The sequence below is a fragment of the Hordeum vulgare genome, chromosome 4H, assembly GCF_904849725.1.
Source record: "Hordeum vulgare subsp. vulgare chromosome 4H, MorexV3_pseudomolecules_assembly, whole genome shotgun sequence".
NCBI lineage: Eukaryota > Viridiplantae > Streptophyta > Magnoliopsida > Poales > Poaceae > Hordeum > Hordeum vulgare.
In genome coordinates, this window is record NC_058521.1 from 591,787,028 (window position 1) to 591,807,449 (window position 20,422).

The window sequence follows — 20,422 nt, forward strand, 5'->3', positions numbered from 1 at the left end:
TCCTTCTGGTCCAGAAAAAATCATTATATATATATGCCCGAGGGTTTTGATCTCCGTATCACGCAGTTTTCCTCTGTTTTCGTTTCGAGCCTGTTTCTGCTGCAGATCTAGATTGCTATGGCTTCCCCAAAAGCTCCGAAGGACAAAGTCTTTGAGAAGGTTATCAATCCTTACCTCGCGAAAGTGTTGCAGCACCCTCAATCTATCAAGATGAGTGAGGGGATGTTGCACATCCGTGATGTTGAGGGGCCTAAGAAGACCGGGAGCATGGAGATGAGGCTTGAAGCAATGGAGCAACAAGTCTTCAAGTGCTAAGGGATGGTGGAGCGTGGACTCAATGCCAACCACATGATGATCACAGAGTTCACCAACAAGCACAAGATCGATGTCAACAACATCGAGAAGCACCTCTCTCGGCTCTATGACATAGTTGATCATCTCCAAGCCCAGATCTATGACATGCAGAATCAAAACTGTGAGTATGAGTATATATTTAAATCAATAAGGTTGGCTGCAGATTTGAGGATCCCGGAGACTCGCTCATCTTTTCATGATGGAGCACGTATGCCTTGGAATACGGAGGACAAAACCCAGGTTGCAAAGACTCCACCACCATCACCACCAAAGGAAGACAACTAAGCATTGGTATGGGCAACTCCCTTGGCATGTGCCAAGCTTGGGGGAGTTGCCCTGGTATCGTATCACCTTTATATCTTTTGCTTTTACCTTTCTTTTAGTTCTTTCCTTTTCAGTTTTTATTTCTTCTCTTAGTGGAATAAGTCTTTAGTGTTTAGTTTGAGTCTTTTGCCTTGTGTCTCCCCCGATGTATTCGAGCTTACGAGCTATATAATAAAGAGTATCTTAATCAAGGGCTTTATTTTGTGCCATGATCAAAAGTATGAAAAGAACGATAACATGAAAGATCATGGGATGATCTTATGGAAAGTGATAGCTTCACATATAACAAGTATGATGATTGCAACTTGTTGAGAATAGACCAACATAGACCCGAGTCATTGTTGCAATTAATAAGAAGTAATAAGGAAAGAGAGGTTACATATAAATATATCATCTTAGACACTTTCTATAATTGTGAGCACTCACCAAACTATTACATGCTTAGAAGTAGATGTTGGACAAGGAAGACAACATAATGAATTGTGTTTGCTTGATTCCAAACAATGTTATATGTCTAGAGATCCCTTAGCATGTGACGATTGCTTCTACCTCATATTAGCCAAAACTTCCATACTAAGTAGAAATACTACTTGTGCATCCATAAACCTTCAGCCCAGTTTTGCCATGAGAGTCCACCATACCTACCTATGGATTGCGTAAGATCCTTCAAGTAAGTTGTCATCGGTGCAAGCAATAAAAAGTTGCTACCTAAAGTATGTATGATTTATTAGTGTGTGGAAAATAAGCTTTGTACGAACCAGTGATGAGGAATACATAAAAGCGACAGACTGCATAATAAAGTTCTTTATCACATGGGGCAATATAAAGTGACATTCCTTTATACTAAGAGGTCGTATATCCAAACCTTAAAAGCGCATGACAACCTCTGCTTCCCTCTGCGAAGGGCCTATCTTGTACCTTTACTTTTGTCCTTGTGAAAGTCATGGTGATCAACACCAATTCCCTATTCCGTCTTCATCTTGGTGAACGTCATATGCTAGGGAAAGATCTATATTCATATATCAACTTGGAGATGAGTACTCTTGCGTTATTATTGTTGACTTTACCCTTGAGGTAAATGGCTGGGAGGCAAAATTATAAGCCCCTATCTTTCTCTGTGTCCAACTGAAACTTTGATACCATGAGTACCACGTGAGTTGTAACAATTGTGGAAAACAAAAGAGATGATTGAGTATGTGGATTTGCTTTACAAGCTCTTATTTGACTCTTTCTGATGATATGATAAATTGCAATTGCTTCAATGACTATGGACTGTTGTTGGCTACTTCTCGGTAAGGTTTTTGATTCATACTTTTCTTTGTGAAGGAATTGTTACTTTCCCATAAGAATCTTTATGATGTATTGCTGTTCTATGTGTGATCATGATGCCCTCATGTCTGTATTATGTTTTATCAACACCTTCATCCCTAAACATATGGACATGTTTATGGATCTTGGTTTTCGCTTGAGGACAAGCAAGGTCTAAGCTTGGGGGAGTTGATACGTCCATTTTGCATCATGCTTTCATGTTGATATTTATCGCTTTATGGACTATTATTATACTTTGTGGTACCATACTTATGCCTTTTCTCTCTTATTTTGCAAGGTTTATTTGAAGAGGGAGAATACCGGCAGCTGGAATTCTGGACTGGTAAAGGAGCAAGTCTGAGTCCTCTATTCTGCGCAACTCCAAATGCCCTGAAAATCAACGTGGAATTTTTTGGGAATATATAAAAAATACTCGGCGAAAGAAGTGCCAGAGGGGAGCTGCCAGGGGCCCACAAGCCTGGTAGCCGCGACTAAAGGGCTTGTGGGCACCCTGGTGGACCACTGGCCCCCCTCTTGTGCTATATGAAGGGTTTCGTCCGGAAAAAAATCAGAGCGGAACTTTTTCGAGGAGGCGCCGCCGCCACGAGGCTGAACTTGAGCAGAACCAATCTAGAGCTCCGGCAGGACGATCCTGCCGGGGAAACTTCCCTCCCGGAGGGGAAAATCATCGCCATCTTCATCACCAACACTCCTCTCGTCGGAGGGGAGTCATTTCTATCAACATCTTCATCAACACCATCTCCTATCCAAACCCTAGTCTATCTCTTGTAACCAATCGCCGTCTCGCGACGCCGTTTGGTACCCGTAAGGTTGCTAGTAGTGTTGATTACTCTTTGTAGTTGATGCTAGTTGGATTACTTGGTGGAAGATTATATGTTGAGATCCTTGATGCTATTAAATACCTCTCTGGTCATGAATATTATTATGCTTTGTGAGTAGTTATTTTTGTTCCTGAGGACATGGGATAAGTCTTGCTATTAATAATCATGTGAATTTGGTATTCGTTCGGTATTTTGATATGTTGTATGTTGTCTTTTCCTCTAGTGGTGTTATGTGAACGTCGACTACATAACACTTCACCATATTTGGGCCTAGAGGAAGGCATTGGGGAGTAGTAAGTAGATGATGGGTTGCTAGAGTGACAGAAGCTTAAACCCCAGTCTATGCGTTGCTTCGTAAGGGGCTGATTTGGATCCACTAGTTTAATGCTATGGTTAGACGTTGTTTTAATTCTTCTTTTGTAGTTGCGGATGCTTGCGGGAGGGGTCAATCATAAGTGGGATGCTTGTCCAAGTAAGGGCAGTACCCAAGCGCCGGTCCACCCACATATCAAACTATCAAAGTAACGAACGCGAACCATGTGAACATGATGACAATTAGCTTGACAGATTTCCCATGTGTCCTCGGGAGCGCTTTACTTCCTATAAGACTTTGTTCAGGCTTGTCCCTTGATACAAAAGGGATTGGGCTACTTTGCTGCACCATGGCTATTACTTGTTACTTGTTACTTTTCACCTGCTACGTTTCACCTCACCACACCATCACTTGTTACCGCTAATTTCAGTGCTTGCAGTTATTACCTTGCTGAAAACTGTTTATCAGAGCCTTCTGCTCCTCGTTGGGTTCGACACTCTTACTTATCGAAAGGACTACAATTGATCCCCTATACTTGTGGGTCATCACACCCACATATCAAACTATCAAAGTAGCGAACGCGAATCATATGAACATGATGAAAACTAACTTGACAGAAATTCCCATGTGTCCTCGGGAGCGCTTTACCTCCTATAAGAGTTTGTCCAGGCTTGTCCATTTATACAAAAGGGATTGGGCCACTTTGCTGCACCGTTTTTACTTTTGTTACTTGCTACTTGCTGTGAATCATCTTACCACACAACTATCTGTTACCGATAATTTTTGTGCTTGCAGAGAATACCTTGCTGAAAACCACTTGTCAGATCCTTCTGCTCCTCGTTGGTTTCGACACTCTTACTTATCGAAAGGACTACGATAGATCCCCTATACTTGTGGGTCATCAAGACTATTTTCTGGCGCCGTTGCCGGGGAGTGAAGCGCTTTTGGTAAGTGGAATTTGGTAAGGAAACATTTATATAGTGTGCTGAAATTTATTGTCACTTGTCACTATGAAAACTAATCCTTTGAGGAGCTTGTTCGGGGTATCTTCACCTCGAACGGAAGCACAAGGAGTTGCTCCTCAACCTGTTGCACCTACTGAAAATATTTGCTATGAATTTCCTTCGAGTATGCTTGAGAAACTGCTCGCTAATCCTTTTACAGGAGATGGAACATCACATCCCGACTTGCATCTAATCTATGTAGATGAAGTTTGTGGTTTATTTAAGCTTGCAGGTTTGCACATGGTATAGGCTATGTGATGATACTGGATCATGGAACTACAACCGGTTGAAATTGGAATTTTATCAAAAGTTTTATCCTATGCATCTAGTACATCGTGATCGGAATTATATTTATAATTTTTGGCCTCGTGACAGAGAAAGCATCGCTCAAGCTTGGGGGAGGCTTAAATCAATGTTATATTCATGCCCCAACCATGAGCTCTCGAGAGAAATTATCATTCACAACTTCTATGCTCGGCTTTCTCATGATGATCGCCCCATGCTTGACACTTCTTGTACCGGTTCTTTTATGAAGAGAGATATTGACTTCAAATGGAATTTATTGGAAAGAATTAAACACAACTCTGAAGATTGGGAGTTTGATGAAGGTAAGGATTCAGGTATGAATTTCAAGTTTGATTGCGTTAAATCCTTTGTCGAAACAAATACTTTTGGTGATTTTAGCGCTAAATATGGACTTGACTCTGAGATAGTAGCTTCATTGTGTGAATCATTTGCTGCTCATATTGATCTCTGATACGTCTCCATCGTATCTACTTTTCCAAACTCTTTTGCCCTTGTTTTGGACTCTAATTTGCATGATTTGAATGGAACTAACCTGGACTAACGCTGTTTTCAGCAGAATTGCCTTGGTGTTATTTTTGTGCAGAAATCAAAGTTCTCCAAACGTCCTGAAAATTTACGGGGAGCAGTTTTGGAAAATATCAAAAATATCTGCGCCAAGTTCCACCTCAGGGGGTGGGCCAGTGGGCCACAAGCCCGTGCTCCGCCACCACCCCTGGTGGCGGTGGGCAGGCTTGTGGGGCCCACAGGCACCTGCCGCCCCCAACTCCACCTCTATAAGTTGCCTTTCGTCCCAGAAAAAATAAAAAAGAGAAGTTTTCGTCGCGTTTTTGATACGGAGGCGCCGCCACCACTTGTTCTTCATCTGGAGGGCAGATCTGGAGTCCGTCTTGGGCTCCGGAGAGGGGAAATCGTCGCCATTGTCATCATCAACCTTCTTCCCTCTCCAATTCCATGAAGCTCTTCGTCGTTCGTGAGTAATCTATTCGTAGGCTCGCTGGGCGGTGATGAGTAGGATGAGATCTATCATGTAATCGAGTTAGTTTTGATGGGGATTGATCCCTAGTATCCACTATGTTCTGAGATTGATGTTGCTACTACTTTGCCATGCTTAATGCTTGTCACTAGGGCCCGAGTGCCATGATTTCAGATTTGAAATTATTATGTTGTCACGAATATATGTGTGATTTAGATCCAATCTTGCAAGTTGTAGTTACCTACTATGTGTTATGATCCGGCAACCCCGGAGTGACAATAACCGGAACCACTCCCGGTGATGACCATAGTTTGAGGAGTTCATGTGTTCACCAAGTGCTAATGCGTTGGTCCGGTTCTTTATTAAAAGGAGAACCTTAATATCCCGTAGTTTCCTTTTGGACCCCGCAGCCACGGGAGGGATGGACAATAGATGTCATGCAAGTTCTTTTCCCTAAGCACGTATGACGACACACGGAATGCATGCCTACATCACATTGACGAACGGGAGCTAGCCACATATCTCTCTGTGTTATAGCTGTTGCATGATGAATATCATCCAAACAAATCACCGACCCATTGCCTACGAGTTTGCCCTACTGTTGCTGCTACTACTGTTGCTACTGCTGTTACTTGTCTTGCTCTGCTGCTGCTACTACTGTTGCTACTGCTGTTACTTGTCTTGCTCTGCTGCTACTGTTGCTACTATTGTCGCTTGCTACTGTTGCTACTTGCTACTGCTATCACTACTGATGTTCCTTGCCGCTGCTATTGCTCGTTACACTGCCGTTACTCGCTACTTTGCTGTTACTACTGTGCTTGCAGATATTAATCTTTCAGGTGTGGTTGAATCTGACAAATTCAGCTGCTAATACTTGAGAGTATACTCTCACCTCCTGTGGCTTATCAACAAATTGGGTCGAATACTCTACCCTTGAAAACTGCTGCGAACCCACGCGCTGGTGGGCCATCAACAACATTCTTCTAGTTTCATTGCCGGGGAGTGCTAGCAGCATTCTTCTGGTGCCGTTGTAGGAGAAGGTTTGTTGTCATAAGCATTTGTCTAGCTAACGCCAGAGATTGCATATTCTCCCGAAAGGTCTGACCCTCGTATTACACAAATTTCCTCTGTTTTCGTTTTGAGCTGTTGTGCAGACGGATCTAGATTGCTATGGCGTCCCCAAAAGCTCCGAAGGACAAGATCTTCGAGAAGGTCATCAATCCCTACCTCCCGGGAGTGCTGCAACACCCTCAATCTATCGAGATGCGTGAAGGGATGCTGCACATCCGTGATGTTGAGGGGCCCAAGAAGACCGGAGGCGTGGAGGCGAGGCTCGAAGCATTGGAGCAACAAGTATTCAAGTGCGAAGGGATGGTGGAGCGTGGACTCAACGCCAACCACATGATGATCACGGAGTTCACCAACAAGCACAAGATCGATGCCAATGACATGAGGAAGCACCTCTCCAGGCTCTATGACAGAATTGATCACCTCCAAGCCCGGACCTATGACCTGTAGAACCAAAACTGTGAGTATGAGTATGGATTTAAATCAATATGGTTGGGTGCAGATTTGAGGATTCCGGAGGCTCGGTCATCTTTCCATGATGTAGCACCTATGCCTTGGAAGACGGAGGATCAAACCCAGGTTGTAACAACTCCACCTCCATCAACTCCAAAGGAAGACAACTAAGCACGGGTATGGGCAATCCCCTTGGCTTGTGCCAAGCTTGGGGGAGTTGCCCCGGTATCGTATCACCATCACATCTTTTTCCTTTACCTTTGCTTAATTCGATCCTTTTTGGTTTTATCTTTCTCTAGTAGAATAAAGTTCTTAGTGTTCTAGGCTTGAGTTTTGCTTTGTGTCACCCCTGATGTATTCGAGCTCGTGAGTCATATAATAAAGAGTGTTTTAGTTAAAGGCCTTGCTTCATGGCATGGTCTGAAAGAAAAGAATGATAAAAGAACAAAAGCATAAAAGATCATGTAATGATCTTATGGGAAGTGATGACTTCACATATAAAAAGAATGTTGATTGAAACTTGTTAAGGGTGGACAAACGTAGACTTTGGTCATTATTGCAATTAATAGGAAGTAATAAAGAAAGAGAGGTTCACATATAAATATATCATCTTTGACACCGTCTATGATTGTGAACACTCATTAAACTATTGGATGCTTCGAAGTAGATGTTGGACAAGGAAGACAGCATAATGAATTATGTTTGCTTGGTTCCGAACAATGTTATATGACTAGAGATCCAAACCTCAAAAGCGCATGACAACCTCTGCTTCCCTCTGCGAAGGGCCTATCTTGTACCTTTACTTTTTGCCCTTGAAAGAGTCATGGTGATCTACACCAGTTCCTTATTTCGCCTTTATCTTGGCTAACGTCATATGCTAGGGAAAGATCTACATTCATATGTCAACTTGGAAGTAAGTATTCATGAATTATTTTTGTTGACATTACCCTTGAGGTAAATAGTTGGGAGGCGAAACTATAAGCCCCTATCTTTCTCTGTGTCCGACTGAAACTTTGATCTCATGAGTACCACGTGAGTTGTAGCAATTGTAGAAGACGAAAGGATGATTGAGTATGTGGATTTGCTTTACAAGCTCTTATTTGACTCTTTCCGATGTTATGATAAATTGCAATTGCTTCAATGACTAAAGGCTATTGGTTGTTAATTCTCAATAAGGTTCTTGATCCATACTTTACTATGTGAAGGAATTATCACTTTAGCATAAGAGAATATATGATGATATTGTTGTTCTAATTATGATCATGATGCGTGCTTGTCCGTATCTTGTTTTGTCGACACCTCTCTCTCTAATCATGTGGACATATTTATTGATCTCGGCTTTCGCTTGAGGACAAGCGAGGTCTAAGCTTGGGGGAGTTGATACGTCCATTTTGCATCATGCTTTCATGTTGATAGTTATCGCTTTATGGGCTGTTATTACACTTCATGGTACAATACTTATGCCTTTTCTCTCTTATTTTGCAAGGTTTACATGAAGAGGGAGAATGTCGACAGCTGGAATTCCTGCATGAAAAAGGAGCAAGTTTGAGATACCTATTCTTCGCAACTCCAGAAGCCGTGAAAATCAATGAGGATTTATTTTGGAATTTATAAAAAATACTAGGCCGAAGAAGTACCAGAGGGGAGCCAGCAGGAGGCCACAAGCCTGCTAGGCGCGACCTACCCGCTGGCCACGCCTAGGGGGCTTGTGGGCTCCCTCTTGGCCCTCTGCCCCCCCTCTTTTGCTATAAGGAGGATTTCGTTCCAGAAAAATCAAGAGGAGGCTTTCGAGAGGAATCGCCCCCGCCACGAGGCGGAACTTGAGCAGAACCAATCTAGAGCTCCGACAGGGTCGTCCTGCAGGGGAAACTTTCCTCCCAGAGGGGGAAATCGTCGCCATCGTCATCACCAACACTCCTCTCATCGGAGGGGACTCATCGCCATCAACATCTTCATCAGCACCATCTCATCTCCAAACCCTAGTTCATCTCTTGTAACCAATCTCCGTCTCGCGACTCCGATTGGTACCTGTAAGGTTGCTAGTAGTGTTAATTACTCTTTGTAGTTGATGCTAGTTGGATTACTTGGTGGAAGATTATATGTTCAGATCCTTGATGCTATTCAATACCTCTCTGGTCATGAATATTATTATGCTTTGTGAGTAGTTACTTTTGTTCCTGAGGACATGGGATAAGTCATGTTATAAGTAGTCATGTGAATTTGGTATTCGTTCGATATTTTGATGCATTGTATGTTGTTTCTCCTCTAGTGGTGTTATGTGAACGTCGACTACATAACACTTCACCATTGTTTGGGCCTAGAGGAAGGCATTGGGAAGTAGTAAGTAGATGATGGGTTGCTAGAGTGACAGAAGCTTAAACCCTAGTTTATGCGTTGCTTCGTAAGGGGCTGATTTGGATCCACTAGTTTAATGCTATGGTTAGACTTTGTCTTAATTCTTCTTTCGTAGTTGTGGATGCTTGCGAGAGGGGTTAATCATAAGTGGGAGGTTTGTACAATTAAGGGCAGCACCCAAGTACCGGTCCACCCACATATCAAACTATCAAAGGAGCGAACTTGAATCATATGAACATGATGAAAACTAGCTTGACAGAAATTCCCATGTGTCCTCGGGAGCGCTTTACCTCCTATAAGAGTTTGTACAGGCTTGTCCCTTGCTACAAAAGGGATTGGGCCACTTTTCTGCACCGTTGTTACTTTTGTTACTTGCTACTTGCTGCGAATCATCTTACCACACAACTATCTGTTACCGATAATTTCAGTGCTTGCACAAAATACCTTGTTGAAAACCACTTGTCAGATCCTTCTGCTCCTCGTTGGGTTCGACACTCTTACTTATCGAAAGGACTATGATAGATCCCCTATACTTGTGGGTCATCAGACCCCTATTCCAAGGATAAGGGGTCGGCCGAACCCTACAAGGAAGAGTCCACCTTCCCACAAGGGAGGTGGACTATTTTGGGACTCCTCCTCCTTCCTTTCCTTTTAAAGGACTTTTGCCTTTTATCTCCACTCCTAGCCGCATAGGCTTTTGAGAGAAGCTTTGGCCAGCCCACCAGGGGCTGATCCACCTCCTCTCACAGCCCATATGGCTCTTGGGTCCTCACACCCCTCCCGGTGGTCCTGCGGCACCCTCCCGGCACTCCCGGTACACTACCGATGAGCCCGAAACTATTCCGATGACCAAAGTAGGACTTCCTATATATCAATCTTTACCTCCGGACCATTCCGGAGCTCCTCGTGACGTCCAGGATCTCATCCGGGACTCCGAAAAACCTTCGGTCACCAACACCTATAACTCAACTATATCGAAGCGTCACCGAACCTTAAGTGTGCAGACCCTGCGGGCTCGAGAACTATGTAGACATGACCCGAGACACTCCCCGGTCAATATCCAATAGTGGGACCTGGATGCCCATATTGGCTCCTACATATTCTATGAATATATTTATCGGTTGAACCTCTATGTCAAGGATTCAGTTAATCCCATATGTTGTTCCCTTTGTCCTTTGGTATGTTACTTACCCAAGATTCGATCGTCGGTATCTCCATACCTAGTCCAATCTCGTTACCGGCAAGTCAATTTACTCGTTCCGTAATACAAGATCCCGTGACTAACTCCTTAGTCACATTGCTTGCAAGTCTTGTTGTGATGTTGTATTATCTGTTGGAAAGATGCCCTAGAGGCAATAATAAAATAGTTATTATTATATTTCCTGTTTCAAGATAATCATTTATTATCCATGCTATAATTGTATTGAATAGAAACATTGTCCCTAGTGAGCCTCTAGTTGACTAGCCTGTTGGTCAAGGATGGTTAAGGTTTCCTAGCCATAGACAAGTGTTGTCACTTGATGACGAGATCACATCATCAGGGGAATGATGTGATGGACAAGACCTAAACTATAAACGTAGCATATGATCGTGTCATTTTGTTGCTATTGTTTTGTGCATGTCAAGTATACATTCCTATGACCATGAGATCATGTAACTCACTGACATCGGAGGAATGCCTTATGTGTATCAAACATCGCAATGTTATTGGGTGACTATAAAGATGCTCTACAGGTATCTCCGAAGGTGTCCGTTGAGTTAGCATGGATCAAGACTGGGATTTGTCACTCCGTGTGACAGAGTGGTATCTCGGGGCCCACTCGGTAATACAACATCACAAACAAGCCTTGCAAACAATGTGACTAAAGAGTTAGCCATGGGATCTTGTATTACATAACGAGTAAAGAGACTTGCCGGTAACGAGATTGAAACAGGTATGGCCATACCGATGATCTAATCTCGGGCAAGTAACATACCCAAGGACAAAGGGAATGATATACGGAATTGTGTGAATCCTTGACCTAGTGGTTCAACCTCATAAGATCTTCATAGAATATGTAGGATCTAATATGGACGTCCAGGTCCCGCTATTGGATATTGGACGGAGAGTGTCACGGTCATGTCTACATAGTTCTCGAACCCGTAGAGTCTGCACATTTAAGGTTCGGTGACGTTTTCGGTATAGTTGAATTATTGATGTCGGTAACCGAATGATCTTCGAAGTCCTGGATGATATCCCGAACATCACGAGTGTCTCCGGAATGGTCCGTAAACGAAGATTGATATATAGGATTGCTGCATTTGGCTTCCGGAAAGATTTCGGGCATTACCGGTAAAGTACCGGGAGTGACAAATGGGTTGTGGGGTTTTATCGGGAGGGGCCACCCACCCAGGAGAGGACCTAATAGGCCCATGGGTGGCACATCAGCCCTTAGTGGGCTGATGAGGCCAGCCCAATAAGCCTATTTCGGCCAAAGCAAAAAAAAAGGAAAAAAAGGAAGGAGATGGACAAGAAGGAAAGGACTCCTCCACCAAACCAAATTGGAGGAGGAGACCATCCTCCTTGGCTCGGCCGAGCCCTCCTACTTGGAGTAGGAGGCAAGGCATCCTCCCTATTGTTCCTCCTATATATAGTGGAGGTTTGAGAGGGTTTTTGCCCCTCAAGCCTTTGTGCAAACCTCTCTCCCTCCACTACTTCGTGACACCTCGTAGCTAGATCGGTTCGGCACGGCGAAGCCCTGCCGGAGTAGCTCCACCATCACCACAACCACGCTGTCGTGCTGCCGGAGCATTCAGCTACCTCTTCGTCTCTCTTGCTGGATCAAGAAGGCAGAGATCGTCATCGAGCTGTACGTGTGCTGAACGCGGAGATGCCGTCCGTTCAGTGCTAGGTCGGGACAAATCGTGGGACGGCGGCGATTTGGATCGCGAAGACGTTCCACTACATCAACCGCGTTTCTTAACGCTTCCCGCTTAGCGATCTACAAGGGTATGTAGATCCGATCTCCCTCTCGTAGATGATCATCACCAAGATAGGTCTTCATGTGCGTAGGATTTTTTTGTTTCCCTTGCAACGTTCCCCAACATTATCGAGTGGGCCCCGAGATACCTCTTCGTCACCCGGAGTGACAATCCCAGTCTTGATTCATGCCAACCCAACAGACACCTTCGGAGATACCTATAGAGCACCTTTATAGTCACCCAGTTACGTTGCGATGTTTGATGCACACAAGGTATTCCTCCGGTGTTCGGGAGTTGCATGATGCATGGTCATAGGAATATACATTGACATGCAGAAAACGGTAGCAATAAACTGACACGATCATATGCTACGTTCATAGTTTGGGTCTTGTCCATCACATCATTCTCCTAATGATTTGATCCCGTTATCAAGTGAAAACACTTGTCTATGGCCAAGAAACCATGACCATTTTCGACCAACGAGCTAGTCAACTAGAGGCTCACTAGGGACAGTGTGTTGTCTACGTATCCACACATGTATTTAAGTTTACAATCAATAAAATTCTAGGATGGATAATAAACGATTATCATGAACAAGGAAATATAATAATAACCAATTTATTATTGCCTCTAGGGCATATTTCCAACAGTCTCCCACTTGCACTAGAGTCAATAATCTAGTTCACATCACTATGTGATTGTAATGAATCTAACACCCATACAGTTCTGGGGCTTGATCATGTCTTGCTTGTGAGAGAGGTTTGAGTCAACATGTTTGAACCTTTCAGATCCCTGTGTGCTTTAGAAATCTCTATGTCATCCTATAGATGTTGCTACCACGCGCCATTTAGAACTATTCCAAATGACTGCTACACTATACGAATCCGGTTTACTACTCAAAGTTATTCGGATTAGTGTCAAAGCTTGCATCGATGTAACCTTTACGACGAACTCTTTAATGAGCTCCATAATCGAGAAAAAATCATTAGTCCACTAGTTACTAAGGATAACTTTGACCGTTGTTCAGTGATTCAATCGTGTATCACTCTTTGTACCCCTTGACAGACTCATGGCAAGGCACACATCAGGTGTCGTAAACAGTATGTCATACTTTAGAGCCTACGACTAAGGCATAGGGGACGACCCTCATCCTTTCTCTTTCTTATGCCTTGGCCGGGCTTTGAGTCTTACTCAAATTCACACCTTACAACACAGCCAAGAACTCCTTCTATGATGTCTCTTACCAATTTTCCATTATCATTTTGGGGCTACGCATTGGAGATTGCTGCATTCACTTTAAATAGGGCACCATCAAAATTCGTTGATACGACACCATATGAGCTATGGTATGGCAAGAAGCCAAAGTTGTCGTTTCTTAAAGTTTGGGGATGTGATGCTTATGTCAAAAAGCTTCAGCCTGAAAAGCTGGAACCCAAAGCGAAAAAGTGTGTCTTCATAGGTTACCCAAAAGAGACAGTTGGGTATACCTTCTATCTCAGATCCGAGGGCAAAGTGTTTGTCGCTGAGAACGGAGCATTTCTTGAGAAAGAGTTTCTCTCGAAAGAATTGAGTGGGAGGAAGATAGAACTTGATGAGGTTGTGGAACCTCTGCTTCAACAAGATGGTGGCGCAGGGAAGAAAGAAATTTCTGTCGAAGAAACACCAGTTGAAGAGGAAGCTAATGATAATGATCATGAAGCTTCAGATCAAGTTACTGTCGGACCTAGCATGTCGACAAGATAACGTACTGCTCCAGAGTGGTACGGGAATCCTGTCTTGTCAATCATGTTGTTGGACAACAATGAGCCTGTGAGTTATGGAGAAGCAATGGTGGGCCCAGATTCCAACGTATGGTTAGAAGCCATGAAATCCGAGATAGGATCTATGTATGAAAACAAAGTATGGACGTTGGAAGTATTACCTGAAGGTCGCAAGGCTATTCAGAACAAATGGATCTTTAAGAAGAAGACGGTCGCAGAAGGTAATGCGACCGTTTATAAAGCTCGACTTGTGGCAAAGGGTTTTTCACAAGTTCAAGGAGTTGACTATGATAAGACATTCTCACCCATAACGATGCTTAAGTCCGTCCGAATCATGTTAGCAATAGATGCATTTTTCAATTATGAAATCTGGCAGATTGATGTCAAAATGGCGTTCCTTAATAGGTTTCTTAAGGAAGAGTTGTATATGATGCAACCGAAGCTTTTGTCGATCCAGAGAATGCTGACAAAGTGTGCAAACTCCAGCGATCCATTTATGGACTTGATTTCTACCTTCACGGCGTCAAACATCACGAATTTCTGAAGGATCATCATCTCTATCCCTGATATGTTATAGTTCATCATGAAGCTCTGTAGCTTGGTGACAGTGACTTTAGAGAACTATGTCAATCACTATCTTATCTGAAAGATCAACTCCCACTCAATTCAAGCGATTGTAGTACTTGGACAATCTGAGCACATGCTCAACGATTGAGCTTTTATCTCTTACTTTGTAGACGAAGAATCTTGTCGGAGGTCTCATACCTCTCGAAACGGGCACGAGTTTGAAATCTCAATTTCAGCTCTTATAACATCTCATATGTTCCGTGTTTTTCAAAACGTCTTGGGCGCCTCAATTCTAAGCCGTGTAAGCATTATGCAGTGAACTATCATGTAGTTATCAAAAACGTGTATGTCAGATGTTCGTAACACGTACAGATGACGCTCGGGATTTAGCACACCAAGCGGTGCATTAAGGACATGTGTCTTCTCTGCAGGAATGAGGACAATCCTCAGTTTATGGACCTAGTCCACATAATTGCTACTATCATCTTTGAATTAAATTTTCTCTAGGAACATATCAAAAACAGTAGAGCAACAACGCAAGCTACATCATAATTTGCAAAGACCTTTTGACTATGTTGATGATAATGAGTTCAATTACTCATATTACTTAAGAACTCCCACTCAAATAGACATCCCTCTAGTCATTCGAGTGGCGCATGATCCAAATCCACTAACTCAAGTCCGATCACGTGTACGGGCGATTTCACTACTAGATAAAGCCTACTAGTAGCGCCAGTTTTAGGGTTATTAGTAGCGCGGGCGCCCAAAGTTGTCAGAATCGCGATTCTGAATCGGATCGGAGTCCCGTTGCTAGGACCGTGAATCGTAGAATCATAACTATCAGGATCATAGAAACTTAGATTCTATGAGCAAAATCGTATAATTAGAGGGTCTAGTTTGGATCGTAAGATCGTAAGATTCTAAGTCCCGAGTCACGATTCTGACAATTTTGTGGGCGCCAGCGCTATTAGTACGGAGCTACAGATAATTTTAAGCAATATCGTCGGTTTGCTCGTGCTACTGCTATGCGAACTTAACAGTAGCGTTTGTACGACCAACGCTACTACTATACCTACTTAGCAATAGTGTTGGTCCAACCAGTGTTACTACTATATTGACACAATTTTCCTAGTAGTGTTTGATTATCGACGTTGTCCACTAATAGTACTCCTATGTTGCTACCCACATATATTTCTATTGCATTGTACAATCTCAATGATGGTGATGTTCGTACGCTCGTTCACGCGCAGATGGAGTATCTAGCTCAACCGTGAGTAGCTTTGGAAGCAATCTCTTTGTTTACAATATAGGAAACTAATAAACAACTTTAACGCAACGATCCAAATCGTCCGTCAGCGTCCGTTTAGATTAGCACGAACAAAAATAAAGACCCAACGTGCCAACTGTTGGAAATACGCTATAGAGACAATGATAAAATAGTTATTATTATATTTCCTGTTGCAAGATAATCATTTATTATCCATGCTATAATTGTATTGAATGAAAACATAGATACATGTGTGGATACATAGACAAAACAATGTCCCTAGCAAGCCTCTAGTTGGCTAGCCAGTTGATCAACGATAGTCAAGGTTTTCTGGCTATGTGCAAGTGTTGTCACTTGATAACTGGATCACATCATTAGAAGAATCATGTGATGGACTAGGCCAAAACTAAGAACATAGCAATGTGATCGTGTCATTTTATTGCTATTGTTTTCTGCGTGTGAAGTATTTATTCCTATGACCATGAGATCATATAACTCACTGGCACCGGAGTAATACCTTGTGTGTATCAAACGTCGCAACGTAACTGGGTGACTATAAAGGTGCTCTACAGGTATCTCCGAAGGTGTCCGTTGAGTTAGTGTGGATCAAGACTGGGATTTGTCACTCCGTGTGACGGAGAGGTATCTCGGGGCCCACTCGTTAATACAACATCACACACAAGCCTTGCAAGCAATGTGACTAAGTGTAAGTCACGGGATCTTGTATTACAGAACGAGTAAAGAGACTTGCCGGTAACGAGATTGAAATAGGTATGCGGATACCGATGATCGAATCTCGGGCAAGTAACATACCGAAGGACAAAGGGAATGACATACGGGATAATATGAGTCCTTGACACTGAGATTCAACCGATAAGATCTTCGGAGAATGTGTAGGATCCAATATGGGCATCCAGGTCCCGCTATTGGATATTGACCGAGGAGTGTCTCGGGTCATGTCTACATAGTTCTCGAACCCGCAGGGTCTGCACACTTAAGGTTTGATGATGTTTTACTATAGTTGAGTTAAATGTGTGGTTACCGAATGTTGTTCGGAATCCTGGATTAGATCGCAGACGTTACTTGGGTTTCCGAAATGGTCCGAAAACGAAGATTGATATATAGGATGGTTTTATTTGGTCACCGGAAAGTTTCGGGCATTATCGGCAATGTACCGGGAGTGACGAATGGGTTCCGGGTGTTTATCAGAAGGGGCCCACCCACCCGGGAGTGAGCCCAAGGCCCTAGGGTGGCGCACCAAGTCCTTAGTGGGCTGGTGAAGTCAGCCCAAGAAGGCTATGGCGCCACATATAAAAATACCAGAGGAAAAGAAGAAGAAAAAGGAAAGAGGGAGGTGGGAAGGAAGAGGAGGACTCATCCTTCCCAAACCGAATTGGAGGAGGAGTCCTCCTCCTCCCTGGCGGCCGACGCACCCTTGGGGCCCTTGTGCCCTAAGGCTAGCCCCTCCCCTCCTCCTATATATATTGATGGTTTAGGGCTTTTTGAGACACAACTTTTCCACGTGCAACTCAAGCCTATTCCACATAGTTTTACCTCTAGATCGGATTTCCGCGGAGCTCGGGCGGAGCCCTGCAGGAGTAGATCATCACCAACAGCGGAGCGTCGTCACGCTGCCGGAGAACTCATCTACTTCTCCGTCTTGCTTGCTGGATCAAGAAGGCCGAAATCATCGTCGAGCTTTACGTGTGTTGAACGCGGAGGTGTCGTCCGTTCGGCGGTAGATCGGAGCCATTTGTGTGACGGATCGTGGGACGACGGTGATTTGAATCACCAAGTTGTACCACTACATCAACCGCGTTTCTTAACGCTTCCTGCTAAGCGATCTATAAGAGTACGTAGATCTAATCTTCTCTCGTAGATGGACATCACCATGATAGGTCTTCGTGTGCGTAGGAAATTTTTGTTTCCCATGCAACGTTCCCCAACATCTTTAACGCAGCGATCCAAATTGCCCGTCAGCGTCCGTTTAGATTAGCACGGACAAAAATAAAGACCCAACGTGCCATTCCAAAATCAAAAAGCGTGTGCTTCGCGTCCCACGTACCTATTTTAACGTAAATTTGGATCACATTCCGATGACGCACGGACACAAAATAGACGTTTTCTATCTTCCTCTCGTGTGCCTCTGTCCGCTGTCTGTCACATGTGGCCCACCTGCCATCCATCCACACAATAATTTTTCTCCCACTCTCTCTCGCGTCCAGAAATGGCGCACCACGCCATCACACTCGTCCTGCTCGAACGCCGCCGTGCCCCCGGCCTCGCTCTGCCACGCAGCCGGAGGATCTCGCCATGGCCTCGCCTCTGCCGCTCACGCGCCCGTTCCGGCCTCGCCCCACATGCAGCACGAGGAGCTCGCGTGCCCGACCCTGGCCTCGCCCCGCCCCCAGCACGAGGAGCTCGCTCATCTGGCAAGGCATCGCCCCGCCACGCAGAAGGAGGGGCTGCCTCATGTTACGCCCCTGCCGTGCCATCTCCGCTCGCGCATTGGAGCTCGCCGCCATGCTTGCCGCGCTCGCCATGCCGTCCCTTCCGTGCCAGATGCTGGTCGGAAGCTCGTCGGATGTTGGTCGAAAGCTCGTTGGATGTTGGTCAGATGCTGGTCGTCCAATCCAAGAAGCTCGTCGGTTGTTGGTCTTAGTATTGAGTTTCTTCTCGTTCGATGGATTGGACGACGACGAGCCATGCACGCGGACATTCAGAAAATGCATCCGTCTCCGTTGAATGTATCTATCTTTATCTTGGATTCAACTATGCAGCGGCGCTGCATGCTCGTGCTGTCATGCGGCGGCTCGCATGCACATGCATCACGTAAAGATTCTCTCAATTGTTTGAAACTCAAAAAGTTTTATCTTCAAAACCGTTAATTCAATCGATGATCTGTTTTCACCGTTGGCTTTGTCGCGACAAGATCTTCGAAACTAGATCCCAAGTCGACATGTTTCGACAAACTTTTTTGCCTTCCGTAATTGCCACATTCTTCCACTCACTTGCTATATTATTAACCACTTACTTGCTCAATAAAAATAACTTCGTTGCCATATTTTTATATATGTCGTTTCGTGTAAAGATTGTCGATGCTTATAAATGCAGTCCCCAAAATGTTTTGATGTGCTTGTCATTTTTATTCTACTAAGTTGTCATGTGGTCTCATAAAGCTTGTAGGTGCTTATAAAATCACAGTTGCCACATATATTTTTGTGCTTGTCATTTTAATCCTACCTTGTTATCATATTGTCCTATACAACTTGCCAGTCATTGTAAAAAAATAGTTGTCATGGTGTTTGTTGTATTTATCTGTTGAATTCTATCCTTAATTGTTATTTTGTGTCGTAATAAAAGGACATTTGATTGTTCTGAAACGTAGTTGTGGTAATGTTTTGTTGTGTCGGTCAGTTAAATTCTACTCAAATGACATGCTTTTATATCATGTATAATGAAATCTCTTACAAGGCTTTTGTATGAAACAACATTAAAAAGTGACAATCAAGTTATTTTTTTAGGCAAATAAGTGGTTAATAATATGGCAAGTGGGTTAAAAAATATGGCAAGTATGAACGGGAAAAAAAGTTGACGATACATATCGACATGGGATCTAGTTTCGAAGAACTCATCGTGAGAAAGCCAATGGTGAAAACGGATCATCGATTCAATTAACGGTTTTATAGATAAAACCTTTTGAATTTCAAACATCAAAAGGTAATAGCACGTTGTCCTCCCCGCCGCATGTCAAAGCATCCGTGCACACTCTATCAATTAGATTTTTTCCTTTATCTTTATCTATTAATAAAGTAAATAGTATTTCTGGTCGTCCGTCATAAAATTACCCCTCCAAAGTTGATCTAAATTACCCATCATGCCATCGATAAGTTAAAAAAACAACGCGCTTTTATGCTTTCTTAAGTTGCCGTCTGCTGTTGGTTATTAAAACATGGCCCATGTAATAATGTAACAAGCACGCAACTAGCGCAGTGGTGTAGGCCTATCCTCCCCACACCATAGACCCAAGTTCGAGTCATGCTGTCCCTCCTTTGTAATTGTCCTCCTTTTCTGAATTTTCATTGACGTGAGATAAAATTGACTCGCCCAGGCGTTGTTTATTTGATGTGCTACACAATGTTGCAGTTTCAGCGCAGTTACTTTATTTTTTATCTTTCTTTTGCCTTTTACAGATTCACATGCTTAAAAAATCACATCTTTTAAATCATAACTCTAAATTAGACATATTATATGTGAAAACACGTCCTCTTTTTCAGCTTTCTTTTTCTGAATTTTCATTGACGTGAGATAAAATTGACTCGCCCAGGCGTTGTTTATTTGATGTGCTACACAATGTTGCAGTTTCAGCGCAGTTACTTTATTTTTTATCTTTCTTTTGCTTTTTACAGATTCACATGCTTAAAAAATCACATCTTTTAAATCATAACTCTAAATTAGACATATTATATGTGAAAACATTCAAGAAATGTATAGTTTTAAAATAAGCTATTATCCTGCATGTTAATGATTTCTAAATTACATTTATGATGCATCTTTGATTAATATA